At 45.3% G+C, this 15,730-nt stretch overlaps 1 protein-coding gene across 2 annotated transcripts in view; it reads right to left on the reverse strand.

Moving 5' to 3' along the window:
* Positions 1–13,546, reverse strand: part of MET (MET proto-oncogene, receptor tyrosine kinase) — a 92,372-nt gene extending 78,826 nt beyond the window's left edge. Inside the window, exon 1 of one of the 2 annotated variants that reach the window (XM_069850912.1) lies at positions 13,434–13,546. The gene's annotated coding sequence lies outside the window, so the exon portion shown is untranslated. The remainder of the gene's footprint in view (positions 1–13,433) is intronic. The other variant, XM_069850905.1, reaches the window with a different exon arrangement.
* Between the last annotated feature and the right edge of the window lie 2,184 nt (positions 13,547–15,730).

A 15,730-nucleotide genomic window follows, 5' to 3' on the forward strand; every position in this document is an offset into this window, starting at 1 on the left:
AAGGGAGCCCATGAGGGCTGGGAGCTCTTCAGAAAGGAAATCCTAGCAGCTCAGGAGAAAGCCATCCCCATGTTCCGGAAAAAAAGCTGGCAGGGGAAAAAACAGCTTGGTTGAACAGAGAGATCTTGAGTGATATCAAGAAGAGGAGAAATGTTCCTGGGCTCTGGAAGAGGGGTCAGGCCTCTTGGGTGGACTACAGGAGGGAAGTGAGATCGTGTAGAGAAAAAATCGGAAGGGCTAAGGCTCAACTAGAAATCAGATTGGCAGAGTCTGTGAAAGAAAACAAAAAATCTTTCTATAAATATATAAATAATAAAAGGAGGACCAGGGAGACCATACAGTCCCTATTGGACGCAGAAGGAACAACAGTGACAGGGGATGAGGAAAAGACTGAGGTACTTAATGCCTTCTTTGCCTCAGTCTTTAATTGTAAAGAAAGTTGTTCCCTCTGTGTACAAACCCAGGAGTTAAAAGAGCAAAATGAGGCTCCCATGATCCAAGAGGAGGTGGTCAGAGCCTTGCTAGCCCGACTAGACACCCACAAGTCTATGGGGCCGGATGGGATTCACCCTAGGGTATTGAAGGAGCTGGCGGATGTGTTTGCCAAACCCCTTTCTACCATCTTCCAACAGTCCTGGAAGACTGGGGAAGTCCCACTGGACTGGAGGCTGGCTGATGTTGTGCCCATCTACAGGAAGGGTCGCAGGGAGGATCCAGGGAACTACAGGCCTGTCAGTCTGACCTCAGTGCCAGGGAAAGTCATGGAACAGGTGATCTTGAGTGCTATCATGAAGCACATGAAAGAGAACCAGGTGATCAGGCCCAGTCAACACGGGTTCACAAAAGGCAGGTCTTGCCAGACTAACCTGATCGCCTTCTATGACAAAGTGACTTGGCTGCTGGATGAGGGAAAGGCTGTGGATGTGGTCTTCCTGGACTTCAGCAAAGCCTTTGACACAGTTTCTCACAGCATTCTGCTTAGGAAACTGTCAGCCTCTGGCCTGGACAGGCGCACACTCTCCTGGGTGGAAAACTGGTTGGATGTCCAGGCCCAGAGAGTGGTGGGAAATGGTGTGAAATCCAGCTGGAGGCCAGTGACAAGTGGGGTTCCCCAGGGCTCAGTGCTGGGTCCAGCCCTGTTCAATGTCTTTATCAATGACCTGGATGAAGGCATCGAGAGCACCCTTAGCAAGTTTGCAGACGACACTAAGCTGGGTGGAAGTGTTGATCTGCTGGAGGGTTGGGAGTCTCTGCAAAGGGATCTGAACAGGCTGGACTGCTGGGCTGAGACCAATGGCATGAGGTTTAACAAGGCCAAATGCCGGGTCCTGCACTTGGGGCACAACAACCCTATGCAGTGCTACAGACTAGGAGAAGCCTGTCTAGAAAGCTACCTGGAGGAGAGGGACCTGGGCGTGTTGGTTGACAGCGACTGAACATGAGCCAGCAGTGTGCCCAGGTGGCCAAGAAGGCCAATGGCATCTTGGCTTGTATCAGAAACGGTGTGACCAGCAGGTCCAGGGAGGTTATTCTCCCTCTGTACTCGGCACTGGTGAGACCGCTCCTTGAATACTGTGTTCAGTTCTGGGCCCCTCACCACAAGAAGGATGTTGAGGCTCTGGAGTGAGTCCAGAGAAGAGCAACAAAGCTGGTGAGGGGGCTGGAGAACAGGCCTTATGAGGAACGGCTGAGAGAGCTGGGGTTGTTTAGCCTGGAGAAGAGGAGGCTGAGGGGAGACCTCATTGCTCTCTATAACTACCTGAAAGGAGGTTGTAGAGAGGAGGGTGCTGGCCTCCTCTCTCAAGCGACAGGGGACAGGACAAGAGGAAATAGCCTCAAGCTCTGAGATTTAGACTGGACATTAGGAAAAAATTTTTCACAGAAGGGGTCATTAGGCACTGGAACAGGCTGCCCAGGGAGGTGGTTGATTCACCATCCCTGGAGGTGTTTAAGGGATGGGTGGACGAGATGCTAAGGGGCATGGTTTAGTGTTTGATAGGAATGGTTGGACTCGATGATATGGTGGGTCTCTTCCAACCTGGTTATTCTATGACTCTATGAACGGGGACAGTGTAATTTCCGTGGAATGTAGTTCCTCCTTTTGTAAAGAGCCAAGTTGGCAAATCTGGCTGCAAGCAGAGGTTTAGCTCGATACCCTTAACTATTCTCAACACTTACTTAGATTTTCTACTTTATGCTTATAACATCTATCTACCTGAATTCTTGTATTGAAATGCAGAGCAGGTTTTGGAAGCCTTTTCTGTCTTGTAAAGCTAAGAGCCTTCCATACTGTGATAATTAAAGGAATGGCATGGGTCATAAAATGAAAAAGATTAAAAAGCAGATATCCATGAGTAACCAAGACAGAATACAGATTCAATGCAAATGTTCTAACAGCAATTATGAATGATCGTGAAGCAAGGTATTTCCTGCAGTTTAATTGTCATCTGGTGCTAATGGTTCTTACAAGTCCCCAAGACAATAACTCTTCATAGCCAAATATTAATCTATCTAAAAAAAGAAAACTCTTGCACATCAACAGATAGACATGATAAAGTATAACATTATATGAAAACTCTGCCAAAGGATCCACACGCACACCAAATTATTCTGTCTCCTTTTGATGACATACTAAATATAACAAGTATAATAACAGCAACTAAACCCCAACAAGTCCTTGAATTCCTCCAAGGTGTGGTACTAATACCTAGGATACCAATCAAAAGAAATTGTGCTGGCTTTGTTCTTTTCTCTGAAAGAGCTGGCAGGACAGTGTCAGGCAGTGGCTTTTCTGCTCTGTGGGCGCGCATAAAGCATGCCACTGAGTGCCATGACTTCACCCTCCTCAGGCAATGTGCATCCAAAAGCCACAAGGCAAACTAGTGACAAAACCTAGGGTCAAGAATTTCCAATAGGTTGCTGACGTCTTGCTTGACAGATAGCTTCTCAAGCTCACGTGTCACGGCCAAACTTTGCACAGTGTCCCAGCCAGATCAGCACATCTGTAAGAGTGAGCTGGGCCCCAGATTTGGAGAACTTGCTGAAGGGCTGGAATGAAGCTGCTGCCTTATCCAGGCGAAGGAGGAACAGGGGAAAAGCACTGCTTGTGGACTTGTGTCAGCACTGCACAGAGGCCTTTAGGTTGCCTCCAAGTCCACTCCTTGCACCTCAGAGCTTTGTAAGGCTGTTGAACCAGTCTAGCCTGTCACAGCCCATTGGGCTGATACTGTGATTTGTCTATACTGCTGGAAATTACGCTGCACTCCTTCCATGCCCAAAATGGCTCTACAAGCAGTACAACCACGATTGCATAATGTTATTTTGCAGATAACTAACTCTGCCAAACACAAACTGCCTTTACGCAAAACTAACTCGATGGTCTTTGCCTCATGAAAAAATGTGGTGCAGATCCTCAGAACAGCTACAGAGAAAAATGAATTGGCTGTGTTTGTAAACCGGCTAGTGAAAGTAATGAAGTCTATATTTATGCCTTAGCTTAGCAGAACACATCCTTTATCCAATACCAAAGTTAATAACCTGATGGTCTACTTAGCTTCATAGCGGCTTTTTGATAATCAAACAGGAGCAATGTCAAGGATAGTGTTCATTTCCCATCTGTGTTTGGTTAGGAGGTTATGACCTTTTCTTTTTAATGCTGACCTCACTTTTGTCACTGCAAGTTTATGTTATTGCAATGCACTTTAACTGATGCCCTACTTTCACTCAGTTTAGAAACTGAGTTAATGATGGCTCATTGGCATGACTGCCGCCTTGCTGTGAACCTGTGATTCATGATCTGCTTCCAAGGACTTTACTGTAGTGGTGTTCATAAATCCCGAAATGGCCTGGGACCAGCCTATCTGACATCCCTGCTCTCACCAGAGGCAACAGTGTCACAGCTGCAATCAGTAGAGTGGCTGATCTGGTTTTTGGCAGATCTCCCTCAGCGAGAGTCCGTCAGCCACAGCTTTTATTCTGAAATATTATACTGACCTTCAGAAGATGCTGAAAAGCTCAATAGTTTGAAGAAGGTGTTCAAGGAGGACAGAGCAGTCTGAGTTTTTTCATGCTAATGGGTTGTTTTGTTTTTTTCTGAATGGATTTTTCAGCTGCCTCATTTACTTTCTTCCAGCCTGTCCTCTCCTCTTATTTTGGGGAAATCTGGGAGGCTTAAATGGCCAATTGCTGCTCTCACAGATTCTTGTTTGTACAGGGCTTGGTACCAGGTTTTGGACTAGTTCAGACCCTGAAGTGTCTCCTTTGAAAATCTGGAGCCAGATTCAAAGAGCTCGTGATATGATATAAGCAAAGAGGCTCTTTTCAGACTTCAGAGAGTATTTACCTTTCTCATAGGGGTGACATGAGGATAAGTTAGCTCATTATTACAAAACACCTCCAAAATATGAAGCGCTTAGTGCCGGTGTTTACAATACACACAGCACAGCAAGGCTGACTGTAGGACAGTGCCTGCCATAAAGGGCATTTGAAACCATGGTCTTCATCCCTGTCTGAACAGGTTGGTCAAAGGTCTAAATCTTGGACTATGGCTTGGCTCTGCCCCTCGCCGCCTCCCCCTGTGCCGGCAGCCCCTGCCTGCCTTCTCCTGCCCTTCTGCTGTGAGAGACCCAGCATCCCACCCCAACAGCCATTCCTCGATCCTCTCCTCCTGTCCCAGAGGGAAGATGCAGACAGTGGAAAGTGTGGACATGAATCCTTCTAGGCAAAGTGGTCCCCATGCTTCAGAGCTGAGCAAGCCAGAAGGAAGAGTGGGTTTAACGTGGGACTGGAGGCTGCCTGTCAGCAGCAGCAGGACTTGTCTGTGGAGCCCGGCTCCAACCAGTCTGGGGACTGCGAACTATTTTAGCTGGGAGCTGCAGTGAGGCCAGGACCCAGGGCCTCTTACTGTTCTACATTATTTCTTCCCCTGCAGAGCTGAAGTTCAGGTGAGATCCAGGGAATACTCAGCACAGTGCAGGCACCGGTTAATCTAAGCACCTGAGAGCTTTGTGGCCAGCAAGTGTTAGTTTTCTGGATCCCTTTCTTGGACTGAAGCCCTGAACTCACTCTAAAACACATTTTAGATGCCAAAGTAGCCTCTCTGGATCCTACTCATAACTTTAAGTTTGGTCTGCTTATCCAAAATGAAAATAAAATGGCAGTGGTGAAACTGGAAATGTCAGTTAATGTATGTTTTTAATTTAGGACTTCATATTGCAGCAATTAATCCTGAGCGTGAGGTTTTGTTAAGTGGTTGATACCATTGAATTCAATACTTCAGGCACTGACTGAAAAAGTGTCAGTGCCATTTAACACAACCATTTTATTTTAAATTCCTGCTCCTAGTTAAAAAATCCAAATTATATTGTACTGCTTATTAGCAACATCTATGTCATGTTCAGATAAAAAGCTGGATTACCCATGTGATTATTAATTACTTACTTCAATTTAATTTTGAACAAAATACAGCTGTTGGAGGTGATGATGGAACAGATCTAAATGATTATACACCTTGACTTTCACATGAAAGCCTGGTTTCGATCTAAGGTTTATCAGGATAAGTCACATTCTTTCGCTGTGAAGCTGCCACTTTTTCCAAGACTTTACTCCATAACCTTTATGCAAACAATATTCTCATCAATTCCTGTGATAGTTGAGCTGACTAAGGACTAGAAAATAGGGTGCTTAAAACAGCCTGCAAAGCAGAAGATCTGTTGACATGACAAAATCTCAATATTTACTTCATTTAAAATGAGCAGTAGGTGATACAGGGTATATACTGAGATGTAGAAGGCATAACTTAACAGGGATGATAGGTGCAGAAGAGTAAATCTTTAAAAATCTTATATATTGTTAATGAAGACAATCATTACTCTTTAAAGAAAGACTGAATTAACCTACATTGCATTTCCAAGTAACTGGCTAATGGACACAGGCATTTTCATATGTCTTTGAAATCCCTATAAACCATACCTAGTCTAATATTTGACTGATGGGCTTTTACCCCCATTAATAGCATGCAATGGAGGTCTCTGTAAATAACCCATCTTCTGATCTGCCTTTTCCATGAAGGGAAAGGGGTGCTCTATTATTCTTTAGCCACCTCTTATTGCTCCTTGCTGCTTCCTGAAAGGCTTTTTGTACTGTGAAAACAATTCACTGGTTGTTACCTTATTTTTATGCCCTGCATGGATTTCAGGCACATACTCTCCTCAGATAAGCGGGAAGCCCTCCCGCTGCAGTCAGGGGAACTTTGGAAGCCACACGTGCTTATCTGCAGGCAGAGGTTGGCCCAGCTTGTGTTTAATTTACGAGAGAAGTGTGGTAATATTTGCATAAAAGGAGTTATTTCAAAGCATATTATATGAAAACCTCTCTATTTGAAAACAAACAAACAAAAAAAGAAACCACACAGAAATTTTCAGGAAGCAGCAAAAACTCCTCTCCTCAGGCTTATTTTATCGTGGCAGCTTACATCTGAAGAAGAACAAACACATGCTTATTTTTGTAAATGTGTTTTCAGAAGGAAAGAAAACTCCAGTGAACTGGCAAACAGTCCTTCTGACTGATAATGACCATGCATAGTGTTTTCCCTTTTTAGCCCTGCAGGAAAAACATGGGATTCAGTTCTGCAATTAGAAGGTCATTAACGATTTCTGTGATTTTGCATACGTTGTGCTGACCTCACCTACCTCCTGGCTGGCTCTCATCTCTCCCACCTTCTGTTAGCATGCTCTGCATTCAGAGCTAATCCTCTCACGTAGCCTGCTACAGTCATCCAGGAAAAAAAAAAGATAACTGTTGTTAGTCAGGTCTTTCTGAATGTAAGCAGGAGAGGGAGGGTATCATCCCTTTCTCACAAATGGCCATGCTTTGCAATCCATCTTTTCTGTATACATAAGATCAGGATAATAAGGACAAAAATCCAATGGAATCTGACATAAATAAGAGTAAGTGAATTTAATGGAAGATAAAATGTAATGTGGTTTTAATATATAGCAGTTCTGAAGTACAAACAGAATTGATATTAAATTTCATAGGACAGTTAAAAAACTTATGGTAAGGTTCTCACATTGGGTATATTCAATAGGTTTTTCCCACTGTGGAAATCTGACTGATGAGCCAGGGTGGAAACCTGGTAGGATATGGGGAATGTCACAGGAGATGACATCCCCAGACAAGGAGCTATTTAATCCTCTGAGAAGGTAAAAGGACGCAGCAAAATGTTGCCACTGTGCCATGTTCTTTGGTGGCTCATACGTAAGGCCAGTGTTTGCAATACTAGGAAAAACAAGACATTTGGGAATTTCAGATTCTGACTACAATATACTTAACAAACACTACATACTAGGAAATAGGGAAAACAAAGAAAAGCATAGAAATAAAGCCGTAGTATGAGTGAGGGTCCTCTACCTGTTCTCAGCACTTGCATAGTTTCCATTGAAGATGATGGAATTTACTTGTATCCAGACCCCATGAGTTTAACTAAAACCACTCACATCCCACATGGGATAAAGCCCCCATTTACTGTTTGGAAGGGCTGCAAACACAAACAAGGATAGAACTCGTTATCATGTAGCACCTCATCCTTAAACATGTCTGAGAAGGCAACACCAAACTGGTTGTTGAAGTTTCCATCATTAGAGAGGTTAAACAACATTTAAGGTAAAGTTTTCGAATCTGATACTGTGGGCTGCATTGCATCCTCAAACATGCACAACATTTTCCTCTGATTTGAATGGATGGTAAACACATTTTTCAGGGTGAAATTCGGATTATATTCTCTGCTGCAGAAGTGCTTAATCATATAGGGAGCTTCACATTGGCTTGCTGCTTCACTGGCATCCAATACTGTTTGCATTCTACCCACTTTTAAAGCATTGTTAATATTATGGTTGTATTTTTTTTTCTGAAGCTTTGGGCATTTGTAAAGAATGATATTGAATACTAAGTCTCAAAAAGAAGGATATTTTTCCCCTGGAAAAATATTGCCCTCTAATCCACAGACCCAAAGCAATAAAGCTAAAGAGTTTAAGCAAAGGTTTAGCAGGACAGTATTATATAACAGTTAAAATTAGCACTCGCTTTCTATGAGTATACAGGAAAACCAAATATAACTCCAGTAATTATTTTAATATTTCCAAAGGCATTAGGAAAGAGGAATTAATCAACTTTTGACATGAATACAACTATTGACACCTTTCATAGTCTTCGGTAAAAAGACTATGAAAGGCTCTTGCTGCTTTATCCTGTTTTCTCAGACTTAACCAATAAAATATGGTATTTTTTGATGAGAAGACATGTCATGAAGACACATGAAAATGACATAATAATACCCATTACTGATAAAAGGGTATATAATAACAGATAAAGGATATATAATTCCCATAACAGAAATTCTAATACAATTTTAGCCGTATAACAGTCTTAAAGATAGAGTTACCCCAGTAACTCTATCTGAAGACAGATGAAGCCTGTGAAGAAGTTATTTAGTTTTACAGATCAAAACATATTCTTTTCTAGTCATGGTTTTGGGACAACCCACAGATTTGGAAAATTTCTTGAAGGCCAGGTCTACTTAGAAAAAAACACATGTATATCTCCAGGCGTTTACATGGCACAAAAGACCTCTACCAAGCTGGAAAGCATGTTAACTAGAACATTTTCAATATAGAAAAAAACAATGTAAATGAAAGGTGGGGTTCAGCATCCAGTTTAAACAAACTAAAAAATAAACAAAGAAACAAAAGAAATAATACCTCCTCAAATAAGGGGAAAATAAGTAAGTTCGGAATTCCAACTGTAGCTGGCAATTGGTTTAATCTACTTATTAGACATGTTCAGAAAAGATTTCTGTTTCCACAAAATTTAGACAAAAATAAATAGTTCTTGCAGGAATTGCCAATTTGTACAAATATTAATGAGAAAAAATTCATGTGGAAAAAGATACCTCAATCTTCTATTAAAGCTGAAGGAGAGGAAATCCATTTTGTAAATACTGTGGAAACACACAAAGGCATAGCAAAACCCAGTGTTCATTAAGAATCAGTGGCAAAACTTCCAGGGACATCCATGAGGCCACAGTCTTGCTCATGGTTCCTAGCAGGCAAGTAGCACCACCACAAAAGGAGTGACGAAAAGTAAGTTGCTTAAGACCCACTCGTGCTGTAGGTCCGAGCCGTTGTGGTGGGAGATGAAGGTACTGGAATTCAGCTGAAGGCAATGTTCTGCCAGATGTGGACAGGGGCTGCAGCTGGCAGAGCTGAGGCTGGGAGGTGGACATCCCACACATGGGCCATGTGGCTCTCAGCCCTAACAAACACTTGGAGTAATCAGTCCATTAGTCGAGGTTTCTCCCAGTCCCAGACAGTTGTTTAAAATGAGCATCATTTGAAACAAACCAGAAACCTTAACACTGTATTTAATAAATAACTATAACTTTACTGCCCAAGTTCGGGGTGGTCCAGAGTTCTTCGTGTTACAGGCAAAATGCTTTTTTCAGTCTTGTAACACCAATTCTCTGCTCCGAAGGCGTTCAGCTATGACATGTAGGGTGCAGAGGCATGCTACAAGGTCACAAACCTAGGCACCCCAGATACCAAGAGGTAGAAGTAAAATGTTTTCTTTTTTGGTCTCCTGGCCATGTCTGCACAGCTGAAAGCCCTTCAGGTACTATGAGCAGCTGGGCTCGGCCTGGAGGCTATCTGTTGCCCTGCCCTTCACTCTATAAAGAGAATCAGAAGATTTTATGGGGCTCTCTTCAGTCACAACCAAAGACGATTCTAGCCATTTTATTTTATAAATTATACATGTGGCAAATTTCATATCCTTACGCTGAAAGAATAACTGCCTGAAGCCAAAAACTTCCTGTGTGGGAAGTCAACGACTTACATTGTATAAAATTGTCAATAAAAGTTAATTACTTATTGCCTAAATCTGGCTGTCTTTATAACTGTGCCACCTCAATTAACTGAGTCTGCTTGTGGAAGTGTAACTGAGAGGCCCTATGCTTCATTGCTTCATCATCAACTCCAGAGCCATGGTATTTTGAAAATAAAAGACCTGTATCCTGTCCAAAAAATAAACTCTGGAGGTGACTTGCCATGTTGCCATTTTGGATTACAAAAAAAAAAAAAAAAAGCAACTCAGCCAACACACAGGGGAAGGCTTAATTCCAGCAAACACACACATAAACAGGAAATTTCTCGCCAGTCAGAAGGTATTTTTCCTTCATACAATGAGGTTCAAAGATGTGTCATCATATAGTTTAAAACAATTGTTAAGGAACCTTACGATTTCCAAAAGCTTAGGGATAGAGTAAGCATCCATGGTTGAAAGCCTGTCTGAACTTGCATAGGAAGCACATAAACACTAGCAAATATATGCTGGCTTAGGCCAGTGCAGAGTTTTTTAATCAATAAGTATGTCAGGCTGGGGGACAGGAAGGAGAGGGAATCAATTTTCAGAAGGCAAATGGTAACAACTGTAGATTTAATCAAATTGCAGCTGCAATCCCTTACTATTCTCAATATTTTTGAAAGAAAGTAGCTCCATGGCAAAGAATGAATTTCAATAAATGTCACATATTTAGTTAAATTGCTGGTTTTTTTAAATTTATCAAGCCAGGTCACTGATCCTTCACAGAAATGATACGTGTACATGTCAAAAACATTCTGATACTATTTAGTTGGATAAACGTCAAAATGAAGGAGCTCTGGTAGGAGAAAGCAACTTACATAGAAATTGTTATTTCTCTGTAACTACAGGGAAAAAAATACGCCAGTGTGACCCTTCAAAGAGAGGTTAAAGGTGCAATGTACACAACAAAATGGATAGCTATCAAATACCATGGTGATGGCTGTGGTGTGAACACTTGAGCAAAATGAAAATCTTCTGAAAGCATTCAGCAATTTTCCTTTTGCATGGATTTGCAACCAAACTTATCATGAATTCAAATGAGATTCCTTCTGCTACCTTCCATGCAAAAGGACGATCACACGTTCATTTTCTTGGGACAAGCAGAAAAGACTACCATAGAGCTGTATGATACACAAAAAAAGCATCATGTCTAAATATTTTGAGCTTATCAAACTCCTTAGCATTACAGAAAGCCTTCTATTATTGAAACACGCTTGAAAAATGAAACACTCCAAGGTATTTGCCTCCCTGGAGACTGGTGTGCCCGGAAGAGAGTGAAGGAGAGGGGTTTCAGGGCACCTACTGCCTCCTCGTTTCCACCATGTGCCCTTGTGTATACAGCCTCTCCTTAAAATACAAGGGTTGTAAAACCCCTCAAATTCTTTATCTCCACTTGTGTTTCTCACTCTGATATTTGGTGTACTCAATTGCAATTAATTCAAGGAAGGCCCATCTGAGCCAAGGGGCCTCAGTCACCATCCAGCCACATCAAGTGACTGAAAAAGATCACAGCGCAACTAAAAAGTCTCAGAAAAGATTAAAAAAAACCTGGCAATCTACTTGGGAACCTTGTTTCCTTCAGAGTAGTTCTATCCTAGACCAATTTGGTCTGATAACTTTACCTCTCTTTTTTTTTGTAACGTTTAAAATTGGAAGAAAAAAATACTTTGTCTTCTTGTACAACATCATAGTTTTCTTGAAGGCAAATAGCTTGGCAATTTGCTAGATTTGTTAATGCTAAAGGAAGCAAGTTAGCACACATACCATGTGTTTGAATGCCTTTAGAAATTAGATTGAAACACTGATTTGATTTCCTAAAAGGTATCTTAAACAAGGCAAGGTTACAGATTTGGAAAGTAATGAGAATTTGTGTGACTTCAAACAGCTCTACATAAAACAGACCTGATATTCTGAGGGAAAAAAGGTCACCTAATTATTCGTTTCCTGAAGGCCCTGTCTATACTACATTTCCCCTGGGTAAGGAAACTGATTTAAAAATGGCTTCTGCTAACAAACTCGCATCAGTCTCTAGGTATGAGATATAGATTAGTTAAAACCATTGCCAAAAAAATGCAACATTTTTACAAGGAAAGAACAACAGAAACCTTCCTGGCTTGGCTGTGCAGGGAGGGACATCTGTGAAGTCCTCCATAGAGCTGTGGTCCTGCCTTCTTAGTGATGATGTGCTGCTTGGGAAGGAACGGAAGCCATCATGGCATGACCACGGATTTAATTAGTGGCTACCAACTTTGCGTGGGAGGCAATCACAGGTTGTGGCTATGACAGACAAGATGTACAGGTTGATGGCTCAGCTTATGGAAACAGCCTAATGAGGCATGAAATTGTGTTTGTGCCACTGGCTCTAAGGCCAGCCAGCCAGGCAGCAACAGGGAGGTTGGGGTGGGAAGCCTGGACATGAGGGATTCACAGGAATCAATCATGAAGGTGTGGTTGCAACCCAAAATTTTAGGAAGGTTTGTTTGAAGTATCACACTGCAATCTGTTCCTTCTCTTTTGCACAAAGCATATCCAGCAACTCCCTTCTGGGTTTCATGTTCTTGTAGTTTTAGAGAAGACTATTCAGTTACTCTATCACTTTCTCATTTAAGAAATGTTCTGTGTTTCTGCAGTGCTGAGAGAGCCTAAGCAGGATTCCCCTTACTCTTCCTATTCCACACATACACGTGGAGATGTGGAACCTTGCCTTGCTTTCTGCCTGAAGTCAGGAAAGTCTAGATGCACCACCACCACAAAGCAATTGTGGTACAAAGCAGAGGTATCCAGAGGTCTGGGAATCCCACTGCTGCCCCAGCACAGCATGTTGCCAGCATCAGGATCCTTTTGTGGCTGTGAGGGCAAGGCTGCTACTTTTGCACCACAGACAACTGCGCCAGTTGCTCTCTGGAGTCCTGGAAGCCAGATTTGGCCTTGAAATTCTCCTCTGTGTTGAAAAATACAGAGAAGTCAGTTGCAGATCATAGAAGAATGAAAGTAGCTGGGTTGGCCCCTTCAATTGCATTGGACCAGCAGGAGGAGGTAACAGGTCATCATCTAAGGTACCAGAAAACTATAAATGCACGAAAATCAGGACTGTTCCTTGAACCCTTGCTGAGTTTTGGCTTTCTGGCTGCCTTGCCCTGACTCAGTGTGCTCCTGTCCATCTCTAGGCTGCACTGCTACACTGCCACCTTCCTGGAGCAACTGACACCTCCATGAAACACTCTCCAGGCACAACACGTGCAATTTAGTATTCCAATAAAGAACTGCTATGCAGAGGTTATCCTTGGGGGAGAGAAAAAAAAATAGCCCTATAGGATTAGAAAGAAAGACAATCCCCCCCGCCAAAGGCAAAGAATTTGACTTTCTTTTCTGTAAATAGAGATGAATATTTCACAAAAAAAAATTTCCCTTTTCCAAATGATTCAGTTTTTATTCAAAGACAATAAAAAAAACCATACAGTATCGAAGAAGGATTAGAGCACACAAAGAATAAGCAATACAGTCATTCTCTAACTTACTTTGTTTTCAACATGCAGCTCCTGCCAAAGGCTAGCTTGTTGCTCTCACAGTGTATGATCTGTAAACATTTAACCAGCTCTTAGAGAAACATGTGAGACACTTTATCTTGCCTGATTATTAATCCAAACTTCTCAGGAAAAAAAAAAAAAGAAAGAAAAGAAGAAGGAAAAAGAGACACCATCCTCCTTTTGCCAGTGGACAATGCAAAAAGCACCTGTGGGATGAAAGCAAATGAACTACCACACACGGCACAGGCTCTTTGGAGGAAGCAGGCACTGCGGCTTAAATCACCTCCCACAGGTTACAAATGCACAGTTTGTTAAGCATCACCGTTACTTGATTATTAGTCCCTATTTTTAGACGTACATGTGAAACTCCCAAGTTTTGAGGAGCGCATTTAGCGTTTATGAAGCCGGAGAGCACCTAATGTAACGGTGACACGGGAACGGTGCCGGGATGCCGTTCCGCAGGGTGAATTATTTACCATTTGAAGCAACCCCCGCTTTTTAAAGACAGAAAAAACACACCCCAGAACCCCCAACCACAAGAGGAATGCGGGGAAGCCGGCAAAGACCGTCCCGCCGCCAAACACGAACCCGCAGCTCGGGGATCCCCGCGGGCTCCTCCGACACCTCGGCCCCGCCCGGCATCCCCAGTCCTCGCCGGGTCCGAGCGGGAGCGGCCAAGCGGGCTCGCCCTGCCCTGCCCTCCCCTCGCCGCTCCCGGCTCAGCCCCGCCGGGCCGGTCCTCAGCGGGGCGGGACGCAGCGCGGATCCCCGGCGGGCCGGCTCCGCGCTCCCCGCACCGACACAGCCGGGACGGGCACCGCCTCGGCCCCGCTCTCCCCGCTCTCCCCGCACGGGCACTCGCACAGCCCCGCTCTTTTTGCCTGTGGGCAATGCACCCGCGCAGCCCCGCGCTCCCCGCGCGGGCACCGGCACAGCCCAGCCCAGCACCGGCACAGCCCCGCTCCCTCACGGGCTCCCGCACGGGCACCCGCGCAGCCCCGCTCTTTTTGCCAGTGGGCAATGCACCGGCACCGGCGCAGCCCCGCTCCCCGCACCCGCACAGCCCAGCCCGGTACCCGCACAGCCCCTCTCTCCCGCCGCTCCCCGCACCGGCCCATCCCAGCCCGGCCGGGGCGGAGCGGGGCCCGTCCCGCCGCCCCTCGGTCTCGCCCCCGACTCCCGGTTCCGCCGGTTCGTACCTGGGGCCGCGCGCCCCGCCGCGCAGGGTCCTCCCGCGGGCACCTGGGCTGCGGGGCGGCTCCGCGCGCCCTCCCCTGCGGCGCCTCCGCCGCGCCGGTGGCGGCTCCCAGCGGTAAATCAGCCGGTCCCCTCGGCTCCCTCCGCCCCTCCGGCGCGGTCCTGACCTGCCCGTGACTCACCACAGCGCAGGAGCCCGGGCGCGCGGCGGGGGGAAGGAGGGAGGGGGCGCCTCCTTCCCTCCCTCCCTCCCTCCTCTTGCTCCGTCCCTCCTTCCCCCCGCTCCCCCCGGCCCGGGGGCGGAGGGGCGGCTGTCCCTGCCCGGAGGGGCAGAGCCGCGGGGGGGACCCGCGTTAACCCCGCACCCGGGCGTTTGCGGGGAGCGGCAGGTGCGTGCGCCGGAGCGATGCTGACGCCTCACCCTGCGAGGGCAAGACCCGAGGCGCCTCCGGGCTTCTCCCCGGAGCCCGCGGGCTGCGCAGCAGCGAACAGATTCAGCCCATATTGCCCCTGTCACGCTGCCAGCGCGGACCGCGCTCTGAACGTCTGTCCGGGGGTAATTCAGAGCAAATGACCTCTGTTCGCACAGGCTGTCCGGTAGCTGCCTCCCCCCAGATGTGCTCCCCTCCCCCCAGATGTGCTCCCCTCCCCCCAGATGTGCTCCCCTCCGTGTACCGAGCGGCACGGGCTGCGGTCTCCCCCTCGCAAGGTTTGCAAGGCAGATGATGTCTTCATCTTTCAGTGATGCTGAGAAACTGCATCATCGAGCAGTGCCGCGTGCACTTGTGGAGCTGCTGAGAGACTGCGAACCTCGACACCGGGGCCTGCACAGTCTTTTTTTTTTGTGGTAATGAGTTTGAGCAGCTACTGATTCAAACCAGATTGTAAATGAAAGGCTCCATATTCCACTAGAAGTTATTGGAGACATCTATTTTCCCTTTGTGCGCTTCCTTTGTTGGCCCCAACTTTGCTCCCCTTAATCATACCGTTTAAAACAATGAATGTTTTGCATGAGTAAAGTAGGAGGAACTGTAAGAAATATTGCTTGGTCTCATGAATAAGCATGCAAAAATGTCAGACTTTCCATCAAA

The sequence above is a fragment of the Phaenicophaeus curvirostris genome, chromosome 1, assembly GCF_032191515.1.
Source record: "Phaenicophaeus curvirostris isolate KB17595 chromosome 1, BPBGC_Pcur_1.0, whole genome shotgun sequence".
In the NCBI taxonomy this organism is placed as follows: domain Eukaryota; kingdom Metazoa; phylum Chordata; class Aves; order Cuculiformes; family Cuculidae; genus Phaenicophaeus; species Phaenicophaeus curvirostris.